General features: G+C 34.6%; 1 pseudogene; it reads left to right on the top strand.

Annotated features, from left to right (window-relative positions):
• Positions 1-1686: 1686 nt before the first annotated feature.
• LOC131049123 (probable 1-Cys peroxiredoxin) lies at positions 1687-22350 on the top strand (annotated as a pseudogene).
• The last annotated feature ends 761 nt before the right edge of the window (positions 22351-23111 follow it).

Here is a 23111-nt window from a genome sequence, read left to right as displayed (position 1 = left end):
TAATAGCTTACCCTGTTAGGAGTATAAAGATCTTTAGATCTACCTTGCTAAAGGATTTTACAAACACTTCTACCTGGTTAAAAGCTTTACAATTTATAGACTTTATTAGAGTCTTTTACCTTGTTAAAGGTTTCTATTACAACTTAATATTTCAATCAAAATCTTTACAAAAATATCTGCAACTTCACATCTGAAATGTTATAGTAGACTCTATGTGCTCAATATGAAATTACCTTGCTCATAGCATTCCTCGGTAATTGATAAATCAACTCGGTAACCACTTTTGTATTCTCCGTTCCTTAAACTATTCTCTGAAACCTTCTTGGTAACCTGTGATTATCTCTGTCAATCTTATTCCTTCATGCTTGACTTAATCATTCCTTCATCTCTCTTCTTTTGATTGACCTTACATGTCACCCTATGTTCATGTACTCAAATCATTTTGTTTATATAGATTTCTAAGATGATGATCTGTTCATGCTTCGATCATACAAACATGTTTTATTGAATGAATAAACGTAGAAATTATTTCATTGGATATTCTTCCTCAAAATCATACAAAGTCTTTAAATGCAATTTCCAATGCAGTAACGGTTTCATCTTCTTGAATCATGTAACACGTTTCACATGAGTGTCCAAGTTCATTGAATCTGGTAACATGTTTTCACTCGGTTCAGATTAACTCGGTATACCTTCTTTGCTACTCGGTAAACATATAAACTTTACTCGGTAGACATTCTGCATATGTCTCGGTTCACAGCTCGGTGTGTATCAACTCGGTGCCTTGTCTTTCTTCTGTAACTGACACCGATGACCTTGGTATTTACCGACTGGACTATTCAGTAGTATTGATCAACTAGAGTATATAGAATGACTTTGGGCTTAAAACTAATGACAACTTAGTAAATAGCAACATATACTAGTGGAATTGAATTACATTCAGGAAAGGCCATTTGGAAAGATTTTTTTCATGTTATTACTAATGACAATCAAAAGCAGATGTTACAAAACCTTTTGGCTCAGAGAATTGTATTTCTTTCAGATAAATTGGATAAAGTTTTCTTGGGCTCCATCCAAAAAGGTGTATTCTCAGTTAAAAATGGATATGCAGCTTTACAACACATGATGGATCAACATCAGAACCAAAGAGCATTTAAATTTTGTTGGAATAACAAAGTCTTGCCTAAAGAAGGTTGTTTCTCTTGGTTGGCAATTCAAAAAAAGATCTTAACCAGTGATAGACTAGTCAAGCTGCAAATTTCGCAACCATTTCCTTGTGTTTTGTGTAATAAGGATAGTGAAATAGTTGATCACTTGTTTGGTCAATGTCCATTTGCTCAACAGTGTTGGTTCTTCATTTTGAACAGATTGCAAATTTCATTGCCTTTGCCAAATACAGTATGGGATTTGTTTTAGTCATGGCCTACTCTGTTTACCTCATCCACATTTTCTTGTATTTGACACATTATTCCAGCAACAATCATTTGGTCCATCTGGTGGGAAAGAAATAAAAGAGTCTTTAGGAAAGTGACTCTGACTGTTGATAAAGTTTTGGAAGTTATGGAGAAATCAATTTTTGATCTAGCTCATGTACAATCCTGTTATAACATTTCTTCATTATTTTTGTCATGGGATTCTTCCATTATAAAAAATTGGAAGCATATTTTATCACCATCTAATTCCAGTATGCCATCTTCTAATAAATTAAATAAGGTTGATAGATCTAGTGTTTCATGGCAACCCCCACATCGTGATTTTGTCAAACTTAACTTTGATGGATCATCAAGAGGGAATCCAGGTGACTCAGGGGCTGGAGTTTGTATTACGGATCATTTGGGTAATTTAAAAGCATTCAAATCATTTGTATTGCCTCCAGGAACTAACAATATGGCAGAGGTGTAAGCGTTATTGGAAGGATTGATCCTCGCCAAGAAATTGGGCTATTCAAAAGTTCATGTCGAAGGGGTCTCGTCTGTTGTTATTAATGCATGCATATAGAGGAACACATTAAATTGGAAGATCAATTATATTCTCGGACAAGTTTGGACTCTACTAGATTCATTTGAAGCATTTCATATATTGCACACGTACAAGGAAGGTAACAAGATGGTGGACATACTTGCAAACATGGGCTGCAATGGGCTTGAAATTGAATCGATTAAGGATGAACATGATTTAAAAGAATTTCCATTATTAAAAAATATATTATGTGATGAAATTTTGTGTGTGACGAGATAGGGTAACCATCATATTTAACCATTTTTAAGTTGTCATGCTAATAAATACTTGCAGGAATGAATATTGATCAGATTGAATTAATCACTTAGCACGACTGCATGTGTGATATGTCTTAAATAAGCCATTCGCCATCTTCGTATACATGATTTATATCCTTGGCGCATGTGAAATGTAAACTGAGGACTTCTCCTACTTAGCAAAGCAAAGTTTTCACATGCAAACATTATTTGCAAGTAGATAAAGATTTCAAAATTAAAACATAGGTGGATGGGCCGACTTTTAAGCATCATTTCCTCTATTTCAAAGGCACTCTTCTCTCGCAAGCTAAGCTGGTTTTGATCACAACACAAGTTTTGAAGTGTAAAAAAACAAAAAACAAAATAGGACTCGTTGGTTTCAACTGAAGGAATAATGCAGATGGATACTACTTGCACAACATGTCGAAGAGAGCACACATAGTATAAGTCGCACAATTACAGAGTCCAGTTAGTAGTGGAAGAGTGGGAGAGACCCTTTTCAGAGCACATCACAGATGTATTTCTAGGACAGGTCTTCCACATTCAATCGTACTAGATCGGGAGGAGTATCAAGCGGGTGATTGGTGAAGAAATCTTGTTTCCTCAGGTAAGACGGGTCATATTCCCATCACAAATCATTTCTAATTTCTTGTCTAATGCATTTGATTTGCTTCAATCTCTCTCAATGCTTGACTTAATTGTTGCCAAAGTTGTCAATAATGAATTTCTACCTCATAATAAACTTTTGCTAGCAGTCCAAAGATATGATTTATGGGAGGGTAATGCACATATTGGGGGTATTTTCCCACGACATTTCCTTCTATCCAGGAATGTCTTCATGTCAATCTATGACAATATGAAACACGCGTTGGAGATGCAGAATTTTTCATATATCCAAAGTGCTTTGCATAGGCATTGTAGGGAAATTGGGCAGGAAATGATTACCTTGATAAAGAAAAAGACTAATGCCTTGTTAATTCTAATGAATGCGAAACTCCTTGAGGTGAATCCACACCCACAACCATTAGTGCCTAATTTAAATGTTGCCCTAGGGCCTGTGTTATCACAGGGTTCTAATGAAGCTGCAAGATTTGCTCAAGTTCCAACTACTGTTGATAGGGGCTCGGTGCAAGAACAACAAGATGAAAACGTCCAATCGATGGATGAGTAAGGTAGAGGGTAATATTTTTTGTGATCCGTTTTGATGACTATAAATATGGATGATTGGTGATTCTACATTTCGAAAATTGCTGAGGATGGCCAGGTTGCCAACTTATAAGTATATGTACAAAATTAATTGTTAATCGAGTTAAACTCTTTTGAATTGTAGTGAGATTGAGACAGATATGTAGTCTTGCAGCCAATTGCAAAAATTGGAAAACTTGGTTTTGTAAAAATGATATTTATATCATATCATTAGTTTATCTTCATTAGGTTAGCTTTAGTTTTATTTAGGGAATTTCAATTGTAATTGAAGCTATAACCAGAGGTTGTTTTGTTTTTGTTTTTGTTTTTTTTTGTTTTTTTCCTGGTTCTTTCTTGTCGGTATGCTTTTCGAACCAGATTTTTGTATCTTATTACTATATTAACATATATGTGGCTTGCCGCCTTGCCTTAAAAAAATAAAAATCATTAGAATCAACATTTTTATTTGCATCAACATTGTCAGTGTCATAAACATTATCATGCATATCATCATCGAAATTAATTACAATAGGATATTTAATGCAAAAGGAACAATTATCATGCTTAGATATTTTAATATTCTTAATATTTTCTTCCTCCTTTGGACAAGTCATAGTTTGGTCAAATGGGATCAAAGCATTAGGAGGTATTTTAGGAGAGGAAATGGTTTAGGAAGCAAGCTCACAGGCCTTAGCACGAAATCTTTGATGTCAGTCTCAAGCATTGCAGTTTCTTTTGGTTCGGATTAGAATTTGAGAAGGCTCGAAATCAATCAAAATCAAATCCTTGTCTTCCTTTGTAGAAGGAGGAATGGAAAGAACCACAATAGGTTGAGAGATAGAGGATTTTGAACATTTGTATGATATAGGAGGTGGAATATAAGCATAAATACGAGGAAAGGAAGGTGCGGGAAGGAGTCTGGGTCCAAGATGAGGAGGAGGGACATCCGTAGGTTTTATCAACTTGGAAATTATTTCAAGTTTATATTCCTAGTAAGATAAGAAGAATATATCTTGATGAGGTTGTAATAGTTGAGGTCTTTGAGGCCAAAAGAAGTCAAGGGAAAAGTTTCCATGACTTGCTAAAGGCTTAATTTCTCTATTGTGAGGAAACCTCAAACACTTGTGAATAGGAGAAGCAACAAATTTCATGCAGTAAGCTAAGGATATCCAAGTCTTACTTGGGATTGGTCAAAGGTTGGGATAATGTCAAAGGTGACATCTAATCACTTCTTACCAACTTCAACGAGAAGGGTAATAGAACCATGGGTAGGGAAATAAAAAACCATCATAAGTATTAATCATCACATTAGATTTGTCATAAGTTTCTTGATGAAATTGTCTTGCACAAAGATGTTCTTTAGTTATAATATTCTCCATACGCATAGGGTCAACAAGCACTCCCTAAGAGAACTTACCATTAATCTTCACTGAAATGTATAAGGTCCATCGGGTTCCTTAATAATCTCCTTAAGATCAAAGGTAATGCAAGGTTTAGGCTTAGATTTTGGTTTGGGTTTAGGTTGGTCAATAAGATTGACAACATTCTTGGCCTCAACACAAGTATTATAAATATTCGTAATAGTAGGGTTGCTAGGCACACCAATATTGGTGGAAAAAGGAAGGTAACAAGTTGGTAGGCTTGACAAAGTTAGTAGAATGAGAAGGAAAATAATTGGTATAGATTTGCAAATTTTGGTTAGGGGCTATAACTGATTTGTTTCCTTTGTCATTAACACCCACAATAATTATGGTATTGGAATCAATGAGGTCTTGAACAAGATATTTCAACCTATAACACTTCTTAGTATCATGGCCAAGTTGACGGTGGTATTGGCAAAGGGCTTTAAGATCATGGGAAGTTGGCAATGTTTTGGAAGGGTCATGTTGTTTTATAGGAAGAAGTTTCAAAACATTAGAATTAATCAACTGCAACATTACATTATGCAAAGATTCAAAAAGAGGTGTAAAATTATGAGCTACTTTAAATATGGACAACAAAGGAGCCACGCCTGGTGTTGCAATTGCCACTTGTGTATCAACATTATTTGAGGAATTATTGATCTTAATCAATCCTTTGTTTGGCTTTAAGATAATGGGAAGTTGATAATGGGAAGGATTGATCTTAATCAATCCTTTGTTTGGCTTTAAGATAATGGGAAGTTGGCAATGTTTTGGAAGGGTCATGTTGTTTTATAGGAAGAAGTTTCAAAACATTAGAATTAATCAACTGCAACATAACATTATGCAAAGATTCAAAAAGAGGTGTAAAATTATGAGCTACTTTAAAAATGGATGACAAAGGAGCCACGCCTGGTGTTCCAATTGCCACTTGTGTATCAACATTGTTTGAGGAATTATTGATCTTAATCAATCCTTTGTTTGGTTTTTGAAACTTTTGGAAAGGTTGTTGAGAGACATCATTCTTATCAACCAGATCCATTGAAGTGGATGACTCAAATTGGTTCACTTGAAGTTGATAATTGTGAAGCACTACACACAATTGGTTAAAATAATTAAACTTAGAGAACAATAACTTATCTCTAATATGTTTTCATAAATTAGAAATGAAAATTCTTTAGACATCCATATTAGGTATAGGATAAGATATTTGAGCATGCAAAATTTTAAATCTACTAATAAAATCAGTCACTTTTTCCTTAACACCTTGTTTACAATGAATAAAAACAATAAAAAAAATTTGAGGACCAATATTATTTTGAAAATGTTGAATGAAAGCATTAGCCAATTTTTAAAAAGAATCAATGGAATAAGGAGGAAAAGAACAAAAATATTGCAAGGCCTTGTCTCTAAAAGTCCTAGCAAACAATTTATCCATAAGTCTATGATCATTTGAAAAGTCAATACACAAGGTTTGGAATGTTTTCAAATGAGTCAAGGGATCACCTTTTCCATTATATGTCTCCAAGTAAGGGATTTTCATGTATTGAGGGATAATGGTGTGAATGATGTCTTGGGAAAGTGGGATTGCAATGCCACAAGTGGGAATGTTGAATTTAGATTGGGTCATGGAAGCAAGTTATTATTGCAAAAATGAAACACTTTGGGCTAGGTTATTAGCTTTAGTGGATAGGTTAGTATTGGACATGTTGGATAATGAAGGATGTAATATATTATGGGAAATGGATGGAGAATTGGAATATGAAAGTGGGACATTGTGGTAAGTAAGTATAGGAGATGGTTGGAAAATACATGGAACACTCGTGGAAGGAGGTATCATAGGAATTCCTCCAAGACTAACATGTGTAGGATTGACATTTTGTGTAGATGTAATCGTGACAAGAGGAGTATAAGTAGGCACATTAGGCAATGATGTTGGGACAAGAATGGTATTTTCAATGGTATTAGGGGAATTAGAAAAGTCAAGATCTTAGACATAACTTTTCATCACCATGCTATTATCATTCACAATATTAGATATGCCACACAAAAAATCTACACCATGTTCATCATTTTGAACCATCCTCCTCAACCCTTCAATCAAGGGGATTTCCTCACTATTAAATTGTTCTTGACTCATCCAATATTCAAGATTTTCCAAATCTTAGAGAAGATTTACTATTTATCTAGAAGACACTAATGTGAGGGAGTCATCCTCATCATGAGAAGTGTGGGAAGAATGATTGTCAACAATGTTAGGTATTTCATATGTAGGCATAGAAGTTTCACCTAAGTTCCTATGAAAATGTTAGTTAACTCGAGCTCTACACCTCTTAGGGAAGCCATAAGTGTATAACTTCTTCTCATGTAGATATTAAAAGTAGGGCTCAAATTCATAAAACTCACGCACAAAGCTAATGAAGGAAATGTCTAAATAATACAAAACTTTTAATAAATTGACTATTTAAATATTGCATAAAATGAAGAAAATTTGAGTCTCTAAATGTACATAACTAGTTATCAAATGAATATAACTGTGAGTGGACAAGCTATATGATTACAAATATGAATTAATAAAATGCATATAAATTAGATCCGAATATCAGAAGTAAGCATAGGATACATTCGGTTCACCGAAATGTGAGGTGGGGGAAATAGGATTTACAAGTCTATGCATGCAAACTAAGAATCTATTACATACCTATCAGTTACATTAGAAAGAGAATAATCCACTATGCTCAATATGACTTAAGCACAAAGTGGATTCAATGGCCCTTTGATGTGGAGGAATATGATTATGCAAATTCGTAATTGAAGAATTAGAAGCAAATAGGTTGAAATGATAGTTTTCAACATGCATGAAAAGACAATGAACTTGCAAACCAATTCCAAAAGAAGATCCAACAAAGAAAACTGTAGCTAACCCGTAGTCCGAATTTTAGGTAAAATTGGATGTAGCAAGGCGCCCAACTTGACTTGCTCCTAAGATTGAGGCATCTTGCTCGACTTTCTCTCGATAGTTTCAGCTCCAACAAATTGCGGACTATAGATATCCTCCTATTTGTTCTATACTTGTTTTCGTAGGTGTGTCACTTGTTCCTGCACACATAACGAGAGAAAATGTTGGGTAGAAAGGAGTTTGCCTAAGTCAAACCGTGGTTTTAGGAATTAACCTTGAAATTAAATTGAATTGAATTGAACTTGAATTGAAAGTGTGTTGTTAGGTAGAAAAGGCTAGAAAAGAAAATGGAATATTTATACCTTCATAAACCTTCTTGATATCAAAATACTTACAAAGACATTAATGTTGACTTGAATGTAGTTAACTTTAGGAACATGAGACCATGGATGCCATCACAAATGCATAGAATTGCAAATTACTTCTAATATTGAATGCCTTGATCCTTGATCTCTTTCTCTTGAGGACTTGATGTATGAAATTGGTATCATATTGTCATCTATTTGCACTTGTTTTCTTACTTTACTCATAATATGGGAGGATAACTTGCTCAAATACCTCTTCCAAGAATTTTGGGGTCCAAAAATCAGAGCAGGCTAACACGGGCAAATAATTATTGCCTAACCAAGTTGACCGTTAAGTGGTTTAAATTTGGGCCCAAACATTGGGGAGCAAGGCGCCCTGATTGGTCCACTCCTGGGAGTAGGTTGCCCTAGGAACCTTTCTCCCTTCAATGTGGCCTCAAATTGAGACCTAAAGTCCAAAATGGAGAGGAGAAGCTGGAATGAGATGTTAAATAGTGTTGGATTAAGCATGTTGGGCACAAAAGGCCAATAATGCTAAAATAGGGCCTACATAAGCAAGAAATTACACAGGGATGCAATTTATGATGCTACATTTTGATCACTTCCCAATTGAATCCACCATTTGTGTTGGCTCATCTCTCTCTAGTCAGTTGAAGATCCAACCTTTTTTCTTTAAAATAAATTGCTCTTTGCTTCGGGACTAAGATTGCTTGGATGACATTAAAATTGTTATGTTCTATCTAAAGGATTGCATAAAGATTTAAACCTTAAATTCAAAGCTGGGATCCCTTGGGTCTATCTAGAGAAACTTGTTTCATATTGTAGCATCCTAAAATTGCGACACTTGCAATTTCGACTGCATTTTGGTCTTCACGATGGCGATGCAACACGCAACCTGAATGGAGACCCCGAAACCTGATTATGACACTGAAAACTGCATTTTTCAAGCACCCTAGCCTGAACCTCCTTGCACCCTGCTGTCCCAGGAGGTGGGACCAGAGCGCCCAGCGCCCTGGTCCCTGGGCCTATTTTGGGCCCGGTCTCCTAAGGGGTCTCGGGTCTTTATGTTTGCAAATTAGAAAATTAACTTTCCTGGTCGGCCTAAGGTCGGGAAAATCAGTCAATCAGCCCTAATTGACAAGTATATAAACTACATTTTCCTCTTTCATTCGACATGATGGAAAAGGCGTGGAAACTATACTCAAGCATTCAAGCATTCAAGCATTCTTTCAAGCAATTGAACATTTCAAGTCTCCATTCAAGACTAAGTGTTGCATTCAAGACAAGGATTCAGCCATTGAAGAGGAGATCACATACTACATGCTACATACAACATACTACTACAACAAACAACAACATCTAAACCTTCGCACATAAGGATACAAACATCCTTAGAACAAGGTATTAGTACTTGTTTTACAGTCATTTACATTTACAGCACTTGCTCATTTCTTGGTTAATTCCAAAACCGGGGCTTGACCTAAAGGCAAACCCCTAATCCCTAACCCCCCAATCATCTTCGCTTTTCTATGTGTAGGTTGCAGGTACGCGACTGAAATTGAAGATCTGGAATCCTTGTGCAGAGACGAACAGATCCCCCTTCGTTTCGCGGATTTTTCGGAGGACAGTGGCACCGGGCGCCATCGTCCTGACAACTTTTGCTCAAATTTGCAGGACAGCGCCGTATCGACATTTTACTGCTAATTCCAGGTCCGCAACTTCATCCTATATCCCTATCTCAGTTTATAAGCGAATCTTTCTCACTTCCTATGCATGCCTAGCTTAATTCTTCTATCAACATTCTTTACAAAAGAGGGTAGCCTTGCTTTCTTAACCCTTGAAACACATTTAGCATCCAATCTTGCATTGTGTGGGATTGGATCCTGTGGGTTTCAACCCCTCTTTTTAATGTAAAGTCTCTCCCCTAAGTGAAAACCATCAACCCTAGTGAATCTCCCTTCTCTCTCCTTGGAGTTGGAAGAGGGGAGAGCAACTAGGGTTCGATCGCGATTTTCCGCTTTACACATATTATTGGGAAAAACAATGCCTTGGATATAAATAAATTAAACAATCTACTTGACCAAAAGTTGCACTCCTTGAGGGCCAATTATAGGTTGCTAGCCCTAACATTCAAGTGTAAGCCATGCTCATTAGGACCATTTTTTTTCTCAAGAAGCTAAAAAACTATGGATTTCAAGGTCAAAATATTTGAGCCAAGATGATTTGGCTTATAGAAAGGGACATGTTGAAAATATTTCTTTAATACGATCAAGTACAAGTAGAGCAAGGAAACAATAGTGCCAATTGATGACAATGGGGATGTCTCTAATGATCTTTCTTTTATGAAGCAAGCTTTTCACTCCTTTCAAAAGCTCTTCTCCTTTGAAGAAGATGATAAATCCCTTGAAGCTAGAGATTTTTGCATCAAAATTATATCTAAGAAGATTAGTAGTGAGGATGTTAAAGATCTAGACAATGATATCTTAGACTCTGCAATTGAAAACACCATTAGATCCTTGGAAAGTGGCAAGTTCCTTGGTGTAGATGGCTAACTATTGAATTAATCAAGGTAAACATTGATTGGATAGGGTTTGAACTGCTAGAGGTCTTCAATGCTATTTTCCTAAATATTATATGGGGCATAACATGAATGGGGGGGTCATAAATTGATCCCAAAAGATGGGGGCTAAAACTTTAGTTTAAAATTGGAGGTTCAACACCCTTCTAAATGTAGCTTATAAGATCCTTGCAAAATATATTGCTCATAGTGTTGATAGAGATTCTCAAAAGGATAATTTCAGTCACCTAAATTGCCTTAATAAAAAGAAGGTATATATTAGATAATCTTATTACAAGTTGGGAGGGAATGAATTGGGCTAATCACGTCAATCAAAATGTAGCCATGATTCTATTAGACTTTGGCAAGGCTTACGATAGAGTTGAGTGGCTATTTGTGCTAGAAATGTTGAAAGCTTTTGACTTCCCCTATAAATTTTGTAAACAGATAAATATCCTCTTCAATGGCTCTTCCACTCAAGTGGACGCGAATGGTGAGCTCTTTGATCCAATATTTCTACAAAGGTCCATCAAACAAGACTGTCCCATAGCCCCTACCTTATTTGTTATTGCAACAGATGCTTTGCACTCTATTATTAGATCTAACTTGATCTCTCTTCCAATCAAGGGCAATAGACTTTCCAACTAGGAACAATTACTAAATTCCCAATTTGTTGATGGTACTACTTTATTCATTAAATTGTAAGAGACCAATTTTGACAACACAAATAAAATATTGGAGGTTTTTAGTGCTAAATTTGGATCTAAGATCTCTCCCCATAAGTCTACTATGATGGGTTGGACTAAAGACCCTCCTAACTGGTTGGTAACTAAGGGATAGGAGTGGGTTGATCCATACAAGGTGATTAGATTCTTGGGCATGCCCTTTGTTTCCCCCCCCCTCATTGAAAAGCACACGGGAATAGATTTTTCAAAAGATAGAAAAAAGCATATTAAATGAAAAACTCATTTGTTGTCTCTTGGAGGTAGGATTTAGGTTTGCAAAATCTCATTGCTTCTCATGCATTTATCTCTCCTCGACTTGATTTTTGTCTAATGTGTAGTTTGATGGTAAAGGTAGTAGGAGAAGACATAGTGTGAATTGGACTTGTGTTATTTGCCTGAGAGTAAGAGAGGCCTTAGGCTTAAGGATTTAAGAATCCAAGGCCAAGCTCTAGCCTCCAAATGGATTTTTAAAGGCCTCAATGGTGATGAACCCTAGAGAGAGTTGATTTGAAATAACTTGGCTTTGTCTAAACAAAAAAGGGGTGAATATTGAGCTCCCTTACACATTCATGATATCTTCTTCAACTAGTTTGAGGTTAGAGTCTTCGGCTTAGATGTATTTACCACTCTTTGGAAGGTATGGTGTAAAGTTAGACAATTGGTTCTAAATAGAAATGCACTAAGAAAAAATCCTCCATTTTGTGTTGCTAATAGATCTATATGGTGGAAGATTTCTCCTAGTGGAAAGCCCTAAGCTCTCTCTTAGGGCTGCTTTGCAAAGATTTGATATTCCTTGGGGGTTAAAAGGATTTAGGATCTTTTGGCCGATGGTAAATTGAAGTCTTGGAAACAAATGAGGACAATGTATGATATACCCGTCTCACATAAGAAAACATACTCAATGCTCTTAACAGAACTAGGGGACTGGTTCCCTAGTAAAATATTAAAATATTCTAATCTAATCAATAAGATCAGATGGAAAGATGGTTCTAAATTTTAAGATGTATCTGTCAACAAAATTTATATGATGCTAGTAGGCTTGGGGGAGGTTTATAATTCTCTCAATCTGTCTTGGAGCCTTAACTGGTCTAAATTGAATGGTACCACCGGTTGCTCCATATCTAGAAAAACTCAATAGAACCCTAAAAATCTTTCTTTCATTGGTTTCTCACTCTCAAAAAACTTAATGATGGACATGTTTTGCATAAATATGGATTGTCTACTAGAACTTGTGACCTTTGTGATCTGACTAAAACTTTTGAACACTTGTTTTTTTATTGCAAACATGCCATTAACGTTTGGTCCTTACTTTTTGGTCAGCTTGTGAATTGGAATGATAAGCTTGGTTTTTCTTGTCATGAGATTCTTGTTGGGCATGTTTATGCTTTTAACTTTGAATTGAATAAAATTTAGCTTGTTCTTATCAATGAGATTTTGTGGTTGATATGGAAGAAGAGGAATGATGAGGTCTTCGAGGAAAAAATGAGGCATCTCAATGAGTTCTATAGTGAACTCACCTATCTCACTATCATGTTTTAGGTATTTCATGATCTTGTTGAAAGAGAGAATCATGATAGTTTACAAAACAAAAATCAGATCCGCACACTTCTTATCGCAGGGTAGAAACAACTTGAATGAAGAAGAGATTGAGTTGTTGAACAAGTACTTGGATGACAAAAAGATCAACAAACCAGTGCTTGAAGATGAACCTAATAAGCAAAAGACATGATTCCAATTTGAACCCAAAGATACTGATCCTAACTTGATTGTGCCACATCTTGGCACATACAAGCGTGACAAATTAGAATGCAACAATAACATTATAGGTTCATGGGATTAGTTACCGATTAAGTTTACTTGATATAGTCTTGTACTAGTTGTTAAAAGGTTAACTGTATTTAGTCTCATTTTGATTGGTTAACATTGATGACACTATTTGGAGCAACAACTCCTTATAATGTATTTCTACTTTGATAAACTATACTTAATAGAAATAAATATCATTCATCTTATTACGGTTTTATATCTGTGGTGAATTTTATACCAAGTCATCATCATAATACCCATTCTTGATTTTCTTTCATATCATCATCATTCTTTTGATTTCTTGAATATTGTTAAACTTTGTCTCTTTGTGATTCTTTGTCTATCAGAATAATTTAATCTAGATTAGTTTACGTTGTATATAATTTATTTAATTAATATAAATTATATTTAATTTTTTTTTCCAATTTATTTAATAAATATAAATTATATCTAAAGTTATTTTCCAATTTGTTTAATTACCTTATTAAGTTTAGCTATAGTGATTCTTATCTAAATTAAAGATCAAATTAAAACCTTTTGCATTTAATTTAATTTTTTTTGGTCATATAGTGTTTAGTGGAGCATGATTTAATTGCTTTAATCAAAATTACATCACATAATGCTAAGTGTATCTTTGTTAGCTATATTGTTGGTGTGAAAGGGTACAAGTTTTGGGATCTTATAGATGAGAGAGTTATGCATAACATGAATGTAATTTTTAGAGATATGAAGTCTTCCCTTATTATTTTGCAAGTAGAGGAGGATAATAAGAAAGATGTGGTCCAAATAACCCCTAAGACTAATGCTAGAAATCTGAGTTATGTTGTCATTGATGTCAAACTTGTTGGTCAAGATGTGGTCTAGTTTGGCTATAGTCGTGTATGTTTGCATTCATGTCAAACTTGTTGGTTTGGATGTGGTCTGGTTCAGATATAGTCTTCTATCATTCAACCTATTGTTGGTGACAGATGATATGTTATTATGTTGTCATGCAAGTATATGAAGGTTTCTTTATTTTGTACTATTGATTAAGGGTGTCAGAAATTGGTGTTGTTGTTGAGTTTGATTGGTGCTTCAGTTGAAGTTTGTTGTGGAAGATGACCATGGATGTATGATATCAATATGTGTTGCTTGGTGTTGCTATTGAGTTTGATTGGTATCTTAGTTGAGGTGGTGTTGTCATTGATGTTACATTGAGCTATATAAAGCTGTAGTATATGTTCAGTGGTATATTTGGTATAGTATTGAATGTTTAGATGTTGTCATACTGCCTGGTGAGTATGTTGTGCTTATGTGAGGAGTTTCTGGAAGATCAATGTCACAAAAGTTTCAATATGTAGGAAAGAGTATTTAATGCACTAGTGGAAAAATGTTTTGTTCCAGATTGTGAAGAGTATGGTGTGTGGACTTGGATATAATGTTAATGTTTCGCGAATGGTGTACTATCAAGTTTGTAGGTCCTCTAGTTGCTTAGATGATGAGATTATTTGTTGTTCTCTAACAATAAGAGTGTTTGTCATACTACTCCAAAATTTGCTTGGTGGATTTCAGATATGTGAATTCAAGTGTCGTGGTTTGGAGCATATGCTTATTTGGTTCATGCAGTGTTCCAGTTTGAATAACTGGTGTTGTTTTTGTTCCGCATGTGAGTTATGTTGGGTTGTGCTTGGTATGGTCAGCTGTGTTGGGTTTCAGTGTGCTCAAATCGATTATCTAATTTGGATCATATTTTTTTGGTTTGGATATGCATTGGAGGTTAGGTAGAATATTTTTCTGGGTCTCACCGTGGTGTGAGGACATCTGTATTAGGTAATTTGCATTGGAAGATGCATGTAGAGAAGGTATTAAGTATTAAGGTGCTAAGTATTAAGTCTTGAAGAATGGTTATGGATGAGAAGATGGCTACATTGAAGAAAAAATAACAAGTATGACTTAGTACATTGCCTTAATGTTTAGTTATTTTTTAGTTGTAAATAGATGTTTGAAAAGAAGATCAATTCTATATGAATTTTGGTAAATATAAGGTTACAATTGTTGCAATAGGATATTCTCGAGTTGAGGGAATTGACTATAGTGATATTTTTCTTTCAATTGTTAAGCTAAAATCCACTTGGTTCTTATTATCTTTTACAACATCCTTTGATTTTAAGATTCAGAAAGTGCATGTGAAGAGAGCTTTCCTTCGTGATGATTTTGAAGGAATATTTGTTTATGTGACGCAACCAAAACACTATGGAAAGAAGGGAAACCTCATCTGGTATGTAAGTTAAAAATATTTATATGCTCTCAAACAATCTCTTAGGATGTGGTAGGTTAGAATCTTGATTAATTTGTGTTGGGTTTGTAATTTGTGGGATCCAAATAAAATAAGTGTATCTATTATAAGATGGATGGTGATTAATTTATTGTTATTGCATTGTATGTCGATGACATATTATTTTTTGGTAATAATAAGGATATGATTTGACTTGAAATATGAGCTTTTATTATAGTTTGAGATGGATTTAGGAGTTGTTAGATATTTTTTAGGTCTAGAGATTAGAAGAGATAGTGTGAAAATAAAGATTTGGTTAGGTTAGAAAATTTGTGCAAATTTAGTATTACATAGATTCAATATGACAACATGTATATCGTGTTTTATATTTCTTTATATCCAATGTGACAACTTGTAGACCATGTTTTAGATTCAACCATCGCGGTTTATAATATTTTTTCACAAATATTTTTAGTTTTAATTTAGGATTTAACTTACAAATTCATATTAATTTAATTTTTAATTTATTGCACAATTGGACATTTATATTATTTGAAGTCTTAATCTCCCAACTCAATTATAAATTTATTGAAATTTAAATTTAATTTGTCACCTCATTTAAAATTTATGAATGTTCTATACTCAATTTGTGACCCATTGAAAAATTAATGAAAACTTCAAACTTGATTGACCACCTTTATTTTTCATTTTTTTTTAAACTAATATTTATTTCTAAATAAATTATGTTGTGAACAAAAAGAGTTTATTTAATTAATTTAAAATTATTTTTCAATTTATTCTTTTACATTTGAATTGGTAAGTTTGTAATTTTTTGGAAATCAATTTTTGAAGAAAATATGTTCCCGTGCTTATTTCTCCAAGTACATCCAGATTCCCAGGAGAGTCTGTTTCTGAGAGATTTTTTCATGGTTGTTGGCTCTTACCGTTAGAAAAAAGCCATTGAGTCTGGCCCAACGGCTCTGAGAGATTTCTGCATGGCTGTTGGCTCTTACCGTTAGAAAAAAAGCATTGTTACCATTACAAGAGAGTTTTATGCAGGTTCAGTGGATTGGAACCTTGGCCAACGGCTATGAGGTCTGAAAAAAAGCGTTGTTCCCGTTGATGCTTTGGTTACACTCTTATATAATAGGGTAATCTGTTTGTTTAATTTGTCTGTGGCATCTGCTTGTTGGTTTCTCTTCGACTTGAAATGTATGTCAGTGTTTGAGGAATTAAGCTCTATGACTACATTGGGGATAGCTGGGCCATTATCTTCTGACACCCTGGTCAGTTCTCAAAACTCTTTAAATTAACATTTTGTTTCTATGTTTTTGTCTAACTTATGTTTTCATTTTTTTTGTGGGTCAGCTGATTTTACACCAGTCTTACTTACAAGCTGGGAAGGATTGTAGTTATCATTCTGTTTTTATGCTTTTGTTTAACATATGCCTTTATTCTTCTTTTGGGTTAGATGATTTTACACCAGGGATTGTAGTTATCGTTTTGTGGGATTGTAGTTATCGTTTTGTTTCTATGTCTTTATCTAATTTATGCTTTCATTCTTGTTTTGGGTCAGCTGATTTTACACCAGTCTGTACTACAAAGCTGTGAAGGATTGTAGTTATCATTCTATTTCTATGTTTTTGTTTAACTTACTTACCTTCATTCTTCTTTTGGGTTTCCTAATTTTACACCAGTCTGGGTCTGTACTACCAAGCTGGGAAGGATTTTAGTTATCATTTTGTTTTTATGTTTTTGTCTTGACTCATGCTTTCATTCTTCTTTTGGGTCAGCTAATTTTACACCAATTTGTACTACCAAGCTGGAAAGGATTGTAGTTATCATTCTGTTTCTATTTTTTTCTGTTAAACTTATGCATTTATTCTTCTTTTGAGTCAGATGATTTTACACCACTTTGTCTGGGAAGGATTGTAGATATTGTTCTGTTTTGTTCAACTTATGCCTTCATTCCTGTTTTGGGTCTACTAATTTTCTATGTTTTTGTTTAACATATACTTTCATTCTTGTTTTGGGTCAGCTAATTTTACACCAGTCCGTACGACTAAGCTGGGAGCGATTGCCAATTACATTGGGGAGTTTGAGAAGCGTGGAGTTAAGCTTTTGAGCTTGTCCTCTGATGAAGTAGGTGCACACAAAGCATGTCTGCCTGATGTCGAAGCATGTACCCCTGGAAGTAAGGTTACATACCCAATATTGGTTGTTCCCAAAGCAGAGATCATGGTGAAGCTTAATAGGTTGGACCCAGATGAGAAAGATGAAATTGGAATGCCATTGGCATCCAGTTCGCTGCATATTGTTGGCCCTGACAAGAAGGTATATATGCAATTAGATTTTGTTTTAGGATTTTTTGTAGCTGTATAAAATAGGCTGTTTTACTTTAGGTGAATGTATTTGCTTATTTGTATACAGTTGACGTTGAGCTTTTTGTTTGTTTGGTTCTAGTATAGAAGTTGATGATTTGATGTGCATGAAATGTATATCAAGGTTTGAGGAATTATATGGTTTTCAACTTGTGTTCATTGTAAAGATTCTACTGAAAGTGCATTATGGGTATGTAGGGTTTGGAAAATTGTTTAGGTCTGCAAGCGGACAAGGCAAATGCTAGTGCAATTTTAGTGGGTGATGTTGTTTTTAACTGAATATGAATGTGTAAGGTTTTCGTTAGTTTTTCCTGCACTTTTGTTGTTCATCCTATGTCTCTGTGCCTGCAGCTGTTTGGGAAGTTTTTGCATTATGTATCCGGTGATTTATGAATTCTTTGTCTTGGTTTTGACCACCCGGATACCCTAACAGCTAACCACCATATTCAATCAATCAATTTGTGGGAATTTATTGCCAATGTTTGTCATTGTTGCAGTATTTAACATTTGTTCCACATTGTGGGTGTATGGATCTCTATCTCATGAATTTGTGTACCTAGACTGGTTAAGGAATTGTGTTAATATTTTCTCCATATCCATGGTTCAGCGTGTTGCCTCTGTATTCTCAATTTGGCTTCTCAAGGCAACCTCTTCTGAATTTAATTTTGTTTAATTTTATTGTGGTGTACTTTGAAATGTGATTTGGATTCTTGATGCTTGTATAAGTGTGCATCTTCTACGTTTGAGGATTCTAGTATTGATTATGTCTCCATTTGTCAGTCAATATTTTTTTATCTATATGGGTTTGGGAGGTTTTTGTACATACTACATTTGCATGGGTTTTGGTACTTTTTCTTGTGGTTTGCAAATTTTTGCTCCTCCTAACTTTCATGAGGGTGCATTGCAGGTATAGCTAGAGACCAACCACTGTTACCTATCACTGTGATTCTTGGAAATCTTTTTCTTCTTTCCAATGAAATCTCCATCTAGTGCATTGCTTGTAAGCTATTGTTTAGATTTGCGGTCAATGGATTGGATGCCCTCTCATTCCAAATTCTCTGCCATTTTGCTCTAGGGATTCAACCCTCCTTCACAAAATTAATCTTTATTGCATCCAGGAGGACAATTCAGATCATCTTCTGCTTGGCCTTTAACTTACCATTGACTCATGGGATGACCAGGTATCTGGAAGCACTTTGCTCTTTATATCAGAGGAAACAATCGGCCCTCTCATTCCAAATCCTCTGCCATTCTACTCTAGGGATTCAACAGACTGCTTCACAAAATTAATCTTTATATCTCCAAGAGGACAATTCACATCATCTTCTGCTTGGCCTTCAACTTACCATTGACTCATGGGATGACCAGGTATGCCTTCCCTCATCAGATGTCTATATCTCTTGATTTGACTAGCTAAAATTAGCTAAGATTTATATAGAATATGCTAGAGCTTATTACTTAAAGTAAATACCCTGTATTTTACCCTGATCTAATATTAATCAAGATAGATTTGAAAATCAATTTTTTGTTTACTTCTCTCCCCAATAGCTCAAGCAGGCTTATGGATATTGAATCACCCTACAGTGGCTTTTAAAACCATAAGAATCTTTCAAGGATAATGAACATTAATTTTTGTAATTAGTTATTTTTTATAGTTAGTTGTAAATTTCAGTTATATTCTCAACTCTATATACTGTAATGTATTTTCAGAATGTTATGAAAAGAATAATGTAATAGAAATTATTGAATCATCATTCATTATTCTATATTCCTTCAACCAGTACCCTCCACTTAAATGCTACATGGCACTGCTGAAGAAATATTTTTTTTGCTTTTCATTCTTAGCCTCTGCTGCCTTGAAAATAAGTCAAGGTAAAGTAGTGTTACAGTTTATGAAACAAATTTATACTGTGTCTTTAGTTGAATTGTAGTTCTTGATAGTATAAATTTTCTTTTCATGTATCTATTGATAGCTTTCAGTTTTGATCTGCTTCGCTATATATATATATATTAAAAATAAAGTTAAACAGAGCAAATTAACTCTTCTATCATACCTTATACAAACTCTGTCTAAACAAACCAATTAAAATAATTCAATACATTAGGGTAGCATATATACATGGGACCAACATCCCAAATTGAACAACTATATTCTCCAGGCATACACAGGTTGAGTGACAAGGTAGTTTGGTCGACCTGACAGGGTGTCAGCTTAGCAGGAACCCAAAACTCACGAGGCCCCATAAGTCTTGTCACTTATAAACAGTCCCCAAGGAAAACAATCCCTTAAATTGTCAAACAATCACCCATTGTTTTCATTGGTTTTAGTCTTTACCATTGGAGTTGAAGACATGTATTTCACCCATTGTTTTCATTGGTTTTAGTCATTATCCAATGGAGTTGAAGACATGTATTTCACCCATTGTTTTCATTGGTTTTAGTCATTATCCAATGGAGTTGAAGACATGTATTATAGTTCTGTACTCCATAGCAGTTGTATTTTTCTCAAGTCATGGAAAATGCAGTCCTACTGGCCCTGTGGTGGAATGTTCAAGTGGTTACAAATTCATATGGTGCCTTTCCTGATAGAAGCATCCACAAGGCTGCCCAGGCTGTATTTCCTTCCACAGAAGAAGAGCTATTGGCCTCTGTTGCAAATGCAGTCAAGAAGCAGCAAAAGATCAGACTTGTAACAAAGCATTCTCACAGTATTCCCAAACTGGTATGCCTAGTAGGGTAGATAGGACTCGTCATCAGTTCTAGTGATTTGAACCATGTTGTGTCTGTAGATGAATCTTACATGAGAATGAGTGTTGAGAGTGGCACGGGTTTGAGGATTTTGATTGACAGTGCTGCTGAACATGGGCTTGGTTTGCCTCATTCTCCATAATGGCTGGGAGTAACTGTTGGAGGCATGTTAGGCACTCATGGCACCTCTCTGTTTGGGAAAGGCAGCCCAGTTCATGAATATGTTGTGGGGATGAGATTGGTATTCCCTACTTTTGAAGGAGAAAGATATGCTAAACAGAAATCACACTATAGTGGCTATAAAATCCACAAGAATCTGTCAAGAATAATGAACATCAACTTTTGTAATTAGTTATTTGTTATAGGTAGTTTAAATTTCAGTTATATTCCTTCAGCACCTTCTTTGAAAACTAAAGAGTCCACATAATTGCTACATGCCACTGCTGATGAATTTTTTTTTTCTTTTCATTCTTTAGCCACTGCTGACTTGAAAAACAGAGCTCTCCAACTTTTATATTGCTTTGGAAATGTACCGGTATTATTGTGACTTTGAGAAAAGCAAAGCTTTGCAAATTTTCTATTTTTTTCCTTTAGTTTGCTGGTATTGTGATAATGGTATTAGGAATGGGTTCCATTTGGTTAAGAAATTTGAAAAAAAGCTAGGAAGAGCTACTGTTTAGGAGTGGTATGTCTAGTTGGTGCTCTGGAATAACATTGAAAATATGTTATTGTCAAGTGGCAGTAATGTAGTCTAGAATTCCTCATAATTTCCAGTTACTCTAGACTTTCGAAATCCTATAAAAGAGGTGACGTATCACATGAAACCATTTTAATTCAAAAGAAGCTTCCAACTTTTGTATATGCTTCCTGGTGCATATACTCGTTGTGATTACAGATGTGGTATGCACTGGGAAAGACACTATCAGAGAGGACAACATGGGCTCTGACCATGGATGGTGGCGTAAATATGGTTACTATTGTTCATGATTTTTCTAATTTATTGGATTCAATGAGTTTCTCCACTGGCTGCATCAGCTGTTTTTCTCCTGTATCACTAAAGTTTTTCTATTGAGAGAAACCTTTTAGCTGATAGATTTGGTGGTTGAATCCATTATCAATTGTTTTCTTGGGTTTTAAGATTGATTTATCAGTGGTAATGTGATAGCATATTTGATTGAATTTGATTAATAGCACATCTTTGATTTAAGTTTTCTATGACCTCTCTCACTCATCATCAAGGAAACTGGTTTTTTCCTATCTTTTTTTATTTTTTTTAATAAATCATGATTCAGTAATTATTCTTGTGATTCCAGGAGAGGAGCCACAAACCAATCAAGTATGCAGATCTGCTTCAAAAACATTTTGATCAGCTTGCAACATTGAAAACATGAGATGCTGACAATGTGTATATAATCTGGTTCAAGCATTTGATGTGCAAGAGACACAATTGTTGTTCTCTGATACTATTGATTACTATAGAGATAAATATCTTTGCCATGTTTTTAGAGTGATGCTAGAGTATCTCAATAGTTATTGCAGCCAAAATAGAAAAACAATTTTAATTTTATAGCTGCACTTTTGAATAAGATTGCTCAACTAATCTGTAAATTGATATGTTAATGGATTTGTTGTTCAATATAATTTTTTTATTTGGGAGGGGTTGAATTTGCCCCCTCTAGATTGGAGGGAATGGTCATTAGTCATGATCATTCTTTTCAATCTAATGTCTCTGTGATGGTTTTTATGTTTTTATATGATATTATATTCAAAGCTACTTTTTATTTATTTTATTTTTACTTCATCATATTTAAAATGTTTTGAAAATTTCAGTATAGTGTAATTTGGTAACATTGTAAAAATAATTGTTGTTATTAGTATGCTGTGACCTAACATGTTTATTTTTGGAATTCATTTATATTTTGTATGAAGTGTGTTCTTGAATATTGATTTACTCATCTTTTATTGAAGTGAGAGTTTGAATTTTGAGATTCACTTACATTTGATTTTGACTTTCACTTTGTATGTTTCAACTTTGAGACTTTGGCATTCACTTTGTTTGCATTTATTGTTTATATGAAGTGTGGATGTGAGCATTGACATTCATTAATTGTTTGTTTGAAGTCACTTTCAAACTTGTTGGTTTAGTGTGTTTTGGCATTCACGAGTTTTCAATTGTGTATTTCAACACTAGTTGTGAAGAGTGTGAAATGTGTTTGAACTTGGGGATTCACTTTGTATGTGCTTTGGATTTACTTTGTGTTCATTTGAATAACCATGGGCATTCACTTTGTATGGGTGTATGTTTAACTTTCTCATATTCAAACACTTATTGAAGTGTGAGTTTGAATTTTGAGATTCACTTACATTGGATTCATTTTGACATTCACTTTGTATGTTTCAACTTTGACACTTTGGCATTCACTTTGTTTGCATTTATTGTTTATATGAAGTGTGGGTGTGAGCATTGACATTCATTAATTGTTTGTTTGAAGTCACTTTCAAACTTGTTGGTTTAGTGTGTTTTGGCATTCACGAG

Source organism: Cryptomeria japonica, chromosome 7 (genome assembly GCF_030272615.1).
Source record: "Cryptomeria japonica chromosome 7, Sugi_1.0, whole genome shotgun sequence".
NCBI classification, from domain to species: Eukaryota; Viridiplantae; Streptophyta; class Pinopsida; order Cupressales; family Cupressaceae; genus Cryptomeria; species Cryptomeria japonica.
This window is presented reverse-complemented; position numbering and strand designations above follow the sequence as displayed.